Source organism: Chrysoperla carnea, chromosome 4, assembly GCF_905475395.1.
Source record: "Chrysoperla carnea chromosome 4, inChrCarn1.1, whole genome shotgun sequence".
Lineage (NCBI taxonomy): Eukaryota > Metazoa > Arthropoda > Insecta > Neuroptera > Chrysopidae > Chrysoperla > Chrysoperla carnea.
In genome coordinates this window covers 45,024,280-45,032,956 of record NC_058340.1, presented here as the reverse complement: position 1 = coordinate 45,032,956, position 8,677 = coordinate 45,024,280, and positions in this window count along the sequence as shown.

Genomic DNA, 8,677 nt, shown 5'->3' with positions numbered 1-8,677 from the left:
CATTATCGTGTAGAGTCTGCACATTTACTTGATAAACTTTTTAAATTTATTCAAATGATAGAGTATCAAATTAAAGTATTGATTTCTCTCAAAGTTTCCGAGCAAGAAATATTTTTAAGGAACTCATTACTCTCCTAAATGATACTGGGGTATTAATAAATAATAAATAAAGTAATACAGAGTAATGCAAGCAAAATTGTATGAAAATTGTAGTTATTATTAATATATTCACTACCATTAAAATGTATCAAAAAGTACCATTTTGAAAATTTTTTTAAAACAAGTATGTAATCCTACTAAATTAGGGTCATACTTTTCAAATTTGTGATCAAATTTAACCTAGCTCTAATAAGTTACAAGAATTTGGAGTTCTGATCCAAGAATTAGGTACTAGCAAAAAAATTACATCGCTGCCGAAAAGAATGATCCAAAATTAGTGGATTTCAAAAAAAATTCCAATAACTGTATGATGTCAACAGGATCCAAAAAATTTAATTTTGCTCTATCACCAAATAATGATATTTATAATATTGTAAATTTATATAAATTGTTGAATTGACAATGCAAAAGAATACAGCTCTGATCACTCAAAATTAACAAAGTTCTAATTTTGCCTGAATTTACACTTCGTAGGAGGGTGTAACATAAATCCATAAGTTTCTTACGTAATTTGGAAATACACTTTTTTTATTTTTTATATTATATTGACCAAAATACTATTTTAGAATCAATTTGATTTTATTGTAGAAATAAATGATACTCGGATGTATGTAGAAAACTTCAATATAATGTAGGCCATTTCAAATACTACTCAACTTGTGCATTTAAATTTAACAACCGCAATATAAAAGTAAATAAAATTGTACTATAGGTATACCTATCCACATACATTACAATTCTTTTAAAATGATCAATGTCATAATTGACTAAAAATTCCAAAATACTTTATAGTAGTCGGATAAAGGAATAGCCATTCTTAAGGAGTCTCCTACTAAAGACAGCTCCGATTTTGATGATTTTTTTTTTCAAAATGATTCTTTTTGTATATTATTTAAAATCAGAAACATTTCAGACGGGGGAAATAATCTAGAGGGGGAATAGGCAATGTCGCGACTGATATATCGACGCCCAGCCTGAATCGCTAATGATAGAAGTTTGGAATTTCGAGAAGATATTGATTTTGTACTGCAGGTGTCTCATAAGTAAGGAATTTTCGGAACTCATCCCTTAAAAGAGTAAAGTTTGGGGATGAAAGGGGATGAAAGTTTGTATGAAAATATAGATAAACCGTCCTTTTTGCGGTCACTACTTAACCGATTTTAAAAGTTATTTCACCTATAGAATGCTACATTATCAGTAAATAAAATGGGCTATATTTTAATTTCAAAAAAATTAAGGTTCCGCACCAAAAGTAAAAATCCATTAAAAATTGAAACCGTCATTTTTGAGTTCACTACTTAACCGATTTTAATAATACTTTCACCTATAGAATGCTAAATCAAAATCGTTAGAGCCGATCCCGATATATAAGGCGCAACCAGGTGAACATTGAAATACTGAGCAAAGAGTGATGATCCCATTCGATTTATTGCATCAAATTTTTTTCTAATCCTATTAGATTCATTTTTATTGAACAAAATTATACAAATATGTATAGTAGTTCTTTATTTCAAATGATTTGAATTATTTATTTGACTATAATATACATTATATTAAAGTAAAATTATATAACTCTATACTCTGGTAGACTTTATTATGCGTGTGGTTTTCTTTAATAAAAAGAAAAGCTTGAATCCATCAAGCGTAGAATTCTTTTATCCTTGGTTTATTTTGTTTTTTGTAATTTAACTTTTTTTATGTCCAGCTGTACAGTAAAATAAATATTCTTACCTTAGTTTATAAACGCATGAATAATTTGCATAAATTGATTAATATTGTTGAAAAATTCTATAAAAATTCACAAAGATATAATTAAGGATGTATGAGCATCAAGGCCGTAACGAGGGTACATATAGCGCTGATGGCAAGGATTTAGGTTGCGCCTTATATATATCGGGATGGGCTGTAACGATTTTGATGAAAATTCGTATACTGATAGTATTTAACATAAGAGTAAAGGCAAAATTGGGAAGAGTCGCCATATTCGTGTCATTTTACCTTAAAGAGTCTATACATTTAATTGATAAACTTTTTAAATTTATTGAAAAATGATAGATGATCAAATTAAAGTATAATCTGATCATCTATCATTTGAAGATGATCAAATTAAAGTAAAGTATGTAGTTGTACTAAATTTGGGTCATACTTTTCAAATTTGTGATCAAAATTAATATAGCTCTAATAGATTTCAAAAATGTGGAGTCCTGATTCTCGAATGAAGCACAAAAATGATAGCTAGCGAAAAACTGACTTCACAACTGAAAAGCATGACCCATAAATAGTGGATTTCAAAAAAAAATTCCAATAAGATCAAATCAAATTTGGTTGAGTTATCAAAAAAGTCAAATTTTTTAACTTTATGACGTCATCAGAATCCAAAAAATTTAATTTTGCTCTATCAAATCCAAATTTTATCCAATTTTGATAAACCAAGTATGTAATTCTACTAAATTTGGACCATACTTTCAAATTTGTGATCAAAATTAACCGAACCCTTATAGGTTTCAAAAATGTGAAGTCCTGGTCCCGGAAATTTTTTTAAAAGTTTAAAATTGTTCGTGTTAATTTCTTACACTTGAAAGATTTTCTTCTATCGTATGTAGTTGATATTCTCACGCATTATCTTAGGGGAGAGTGATACAATGCCAATACCCCAGATAGCTTCCTTATATTCAAGGATAATATTAATTTTAGTGAAATTGAAATAAATTTCATGTATTTTCAGATTTGGAGATATTAAGGGGGTGCACTTACACCTTCCTGTCGGGATCGAAAATACACAGATATCATTTTGAATCGGAATTCTTTGTGCAAATGGTTTTCAATAGATCTGCCCGGTACATTATAATATAAAAAGTATTAATTAAAATTTTAAATAATTCATATCTAAAAGTTGTGAGTTAAATTTAAAAACATAATTTTTAAATTAACGTTAATTTTATAAATACTATACAGAAAACCCATCGAAAACTGAAAAAGCGGTACCCTTTTATCTATAATAATCTTACTTGGTAATATAAGAGTATCTAATGAGTTTTCAAGGAACCTTATGTGATATTATCTGAATCAAGGGATACCTATCTTCTGCCCTGTGTATCCCCATATACTTATTTTTAAATATCTGTTAGGGAGTCAGGTAAAAAAAAAGTAGGGCTTTCTAAATTTTCTCAAAAACTGCCAACACTTCATAATAACTAATAAATAATATAGTTTTCTAAGCCTTCAGTATTTTATGCAGTCTTTTTCTTATGCAATCAAAATTCAAAAAATCTTGACAGGCAGATATACCTGGCTTGAATCGAGTCATTCCTATGGAATTTTACAGTTTTTGATAAATAAGAGCATGTGGTTTAACCGATTCTATATATTTCTTATATATTTTTACACTTCATTGTGGAAAATGAATATTGGCCATGACACATAACAAAACGTAAGAGGTAAGCAAATTAGCCATTGAATTTTAGTCACGCATTTCATTTTCCCAACTGATAAAACGTAAGACAAAAGACATATGATTGGTTCAATTTGCTTAACGCTCACGCTTACGTCTTACGTTTTTTTATGTGAGGTAGACATATGACTTTACCATAATAAAAAAAGGATCCTAAAGTCTAGCTGTCCTGCCGTCTACAAACTATTTTTTGACTAGTTAGTTATGGTTTATAAGATATTCTTCATGAGACATCAGACAGATAACTTGGGATATTTAAAAACATTATATAAATAATATAATAGCCTCCAATATTTATATTAAAAATTAAAACTAATTCGAATCATATTATTTTTATTTTAAGTACTTTTAATTTAATATTTTACTTGAATTATTATAGTCCACAACAATGCAGATATTAATATTATATCTGCTTAAATACTCGAAACATAAATAGTATGTAATGAATTCAGTGATATGTGTTAACACATTCACAATAATACCTACCTACCATATAGAATACCTATACACATCAAAGAATACCTACTTTGAAAAGGGAAGTAAATGTGGGATAAACTGTGGGATAAGAAATTTTCAAAAATTCGTACCATAATTTACGTACGGGGGGCAATCAATTTACGTACATATTTTCTAGCTAAAAAAAACCTAGGAAACGATCTTAATCTCGAGTAAAAGCTGTTAAAAAGTTGTTAAAACATCATAGAATTCCTACCTATGCCTACACTAATTGAATTTTTCAAAGCTGTCAAAAGTCATCAAATACGTTTCATTTGATTGCATTTGTTTTTATCCATATCTTCGCCAAAAATATGGACTAATGCACTGAATCGAAGGAAAACATGGAAGGGTGAGGGTACATGAGCATGATTTATAAGATTTGGACGTTTGATGAGGTTTTTATTGGTGTCGTGATTCCTTTTCCGCTTTTCGTTTAAATTCTTAAAGTTTTGCGCATTTCTACACGCTCTTTAAATTGAGCTAAAATGTAATTGAAATACGTATTTATACGAAAATTAAGGAAAAAATACGAAATATCTTAGAGTTTTCATTTTTTGATAATGTTTATGTAATATTACTGCTACAAGCGAAACTTAAAAATCAGATTGTTTGCCTCAAAGACGACACTTTTTTCGAGAAATTTTAAGGAAAGCCCTTCTGATAGAGCATGATTCATAAGATTTGGACTATGTTTGATGAGATTTTTAGTGGTGTCGTGAGTGATTTTTCGCTTTTCGTTTAAATTCTTAAAGCTTTGCGCATTTCTTTTTAAAGCCTTGCGCATTTCTACACGCTCTTCAAATTGAGCTAAAATGTAGTTGAAATACGTATTTATACGAAAATTAAGTGAAAAAATTTGAAATATCTTAGAGTTCTCATTTTTTGATGATATTTATGTAATATCACTGCTGCAAGCAAAACTTAACAATCAGATTGTTTGCCTCAAAATATTCTTTCAAATGGCTTATGACACTTTTGTCCAGAAATGTTAAGGAAAACCCTTCTGATAGTTTTAGCTTAGACTTTAACTGCAAATGCCAATACCTCCGAAATTAATCGATTCATAAGAAAAAAACTTCACTGTGCATGTTTTGCTAAAAATGAGTGATCGATTTCAGTGTTAAAAAACGCAAATATTTAGCATACGAAACGGGTGGAAATCTCACACCCTGAATGAAGCACAATCTTGTGACTTTTACCTTTTTAAAAATTTTTGGAATGTTCTTGGTCAAAACCTACCTTGGTTCATCGGATATCCTAATAATGGCCTACTTTTTCCTTTATATACTATAAGCAACTAAACATATATTTATTATATTAGGTGCTTAACAACTTGACATATCTATTATCAAATAACAAAATTAAAAATTAAAATCTCAAACAATATTCAAAAATAATAATCAAACAATAAAATTGTTTTTTTAAATTGGAATTCCATTTTAATACCATACACCTACCTGCGTATAATAAACAATAATTTGTTGCTCACGGCAATTCAGATTTAATATTTTATACGATATAGATGTATGTAGCGTTTATATTTTACGATAAATATACGTAGTAGGTACCTACGTGAATGCCTTTGTATTCAATTCCAGATCATAACATATTATTTTGTATTTATATGCAACCAGCAATGTTTTTGTATGAACTATCCAAATATTTGTTTTATTAGAAAATATTTTGTTTGGAAACCTCTCACTTTGATTCGAATTCATTATTACATTATATAGTGGTGTTTGGACTAATCTGAGTTGAGTATGCTAAATACGAGAAACGAAATTTTTATTTAGGAGCGCTTACTCTTTCAAAGATTTTAGAGGCTTAAAATGTTTTTTCGACCAATTCTTGGTTGCACGGATACAAAGTCCAACGAAAATTCACGTAAATTAGAAAAAAAATACATTTTAATATACTCTCTAGACACATAAAACTCAAGACATTATTAGGCAAACATGGTAGTTTTTACAGACGCTCTAATAATACTCTAGACATATAATTACTATTTTTAATATATAATGTTCTCCTAACATTAATTTAAGCACTTTTTACTTTTTTCACCACTTTTCTACGAAATTTGTTGTTTGTTGTTTTGGCCACAGATTCACAGAAGCCTCAGGTTACGATAACTACGTGAGCGGAATTCTTCACGGGTCGAGCTAGTTTTAATTATATTCTTAGCAGAGAGTAGGTGTAAAGTACTTACCAAAAAGTTCAGTGTTTGTGGTATACCCTTCTCCGCTTAGATTCATTCCTAAAATGTTATGTTATACAAACAACAATTATACAATTTCATAGAAGAATTGTAGTTTTATAATTCAAAACCTACCTATAATAATTAAAAAATATTCTCAAAGGGATTCTTTATCCGCTTTTTTTTTTACAATGAGCACGAGCATATTCAACGTACCTACATCAATTAATTTGGTGGATGTTATTTCTTTTTTTGTTTTACAAATTAGACGCAAAGTTAGGTAATTTATTTTTTAAAAAATAGTAGAAATAAAACGTAATAAAAATATAAATGAATTTTCGAAACGAAACTTAATCCCTTTAGACACGGGAGAAAAAGTCGATTCGGATTTGCAATTTGTAAGGAGATTTACAAAATAATATGAAAGAAGCATAATAATGAATAAGAATAAAAAACCAGTCTCTTAAGATTCAATTAACAGAGTCAGGAATAGTTTTCCCAAAGGTCTACAACAGGGGCGAGTACACTGCCGACTAGATCGTATATGTTGCAGTTAGATGTATCTAATAGAATTTGTCGCAATCCAAAAGTAATTGAATTTTACGAAGAAATATCAAGAATTTTTTCATAGAAAGTCAGTTTGGTGTTACCTATGAAGATATTAATGATCTGTGTTCTGTTTGTGTGTTTTTTTCGCATTTTTCTCGACCACATTTCGGCTTCGGAATCCTGGGAAATAAGAGTTACTGAATATTATAGTTGTTACTGCATTAATATAGTGATTACGGTTTTTCATCAATTTCGGAAAAACTGTGCAAATTTCTTTAACCACTTTTTAATATAATTTGTTTTTTTGCCAGAAAATGCAGAGAAACAAATATTAAGAGGGTAAGTGGGATTATTATGTACAATTAGAAATGTTCTCTAAATAAGCAGTTTCATCTCGAAAGTTTAGCTAGATTAGAAATAACAAGTAAAACATTCGAGTAAGATTTCTCGAAAACGGCTCAATTTGGGAAAAAACACTGCTCTACTTCAATGATTGCCTAATGCAAGTTATGTCTGTCAACATGTTGCCGCAAACAACATGTTGCTGTTTGGGGTTTTTGGTTGCTTGAAGGTCTTACGAATTAACGAATCAGTCCACTGTTCCTCATATTTTTCATAATCAACTTTATACCTTTTGGACAAACACCAAGAAATTTTTTATTGAATTTTTTATTAAAAATATCTGGTAAATGACTGGTGTATGATTTTTATCGAGAATGTAGAAATTACTTTTTTTTATGATTGTGTGTGTGTTTATCACCTTTAAACACGTTTTCGCCATTATAAACCCATTAAAATACATGAAATCCACATATTAATTTTAAAAAGTAGAAAATAGCATAGACAAATTTCTATAATTAAACGATACATAAATCTGATTTAATTTAAAAATACAAAAATGTGTAAATGTTATATTAACCCTTTTAACCCCATTTTTATTATTATCTGCAAATATAACAAAATTATATTTATTTGTCAATCGACTAAATTATAGGAATGCAACAGACATTTGTAAACAAAATCTAATATTTATTTTGTATTTAAAATATTTCTTAAGTTATACACCTTCTCATAAATATTTTTATTCGTCCAGTATGAATATGGTGTCTCAAATCTATAGCAGAATCAGACAAGGGGCTTATCATAAGCCGAAGTTTTACTCACATATTTTTATGTGATGGAGTTATCAGAGAATCCCAAAAATTATCCTAAGCAAACGATGTTTAAAGATTTTATTTAAGAACTTTTATTAAAATCAATTGTAACACGTTAATTAGTCAAAATAAAACCATAATCTTAGGGCAGCGACCGCTATTCTACCGCCAGTATAATTTATTATAAACAACCACGCGATATATTATAATATCGTGCGACCGGCAATAAACGCGTTAACATTGTTTTTCAGCCTTAAAAACATCCATTTGTGCATTTTTCCAAACAGTCCAATTGCTAACTCGAAAACGGTCATGCGGCTTACCAAAAAATGACCTATTTACACGAGGAGGAGGAGACAATGTCTCATCTTCTCTGTCACTGCCCAGCTCTTGTCATGAGGAGATGGACTTACTTGAACCAGCTTCTCTTTGACGACCTCTCCAACCTAAAGTCCGTCGGCGTCAAAGCTCTTCTGCTGTTCTTAAACAGTTGGTTCATGGGTTAAACCAAATGGTTCATGGGTTAAACCAAATGGTTCATGGAGTGGTGGCTAGGGATGGGTCAACTCTTTTTCACTATGTAAATTGACTTCAGCACATACAAATTCGTAGTTGAAAAACTTTGATGCGACCTTTGACCTCCATCGACTACGAAAAGTAACTTAACGTAAA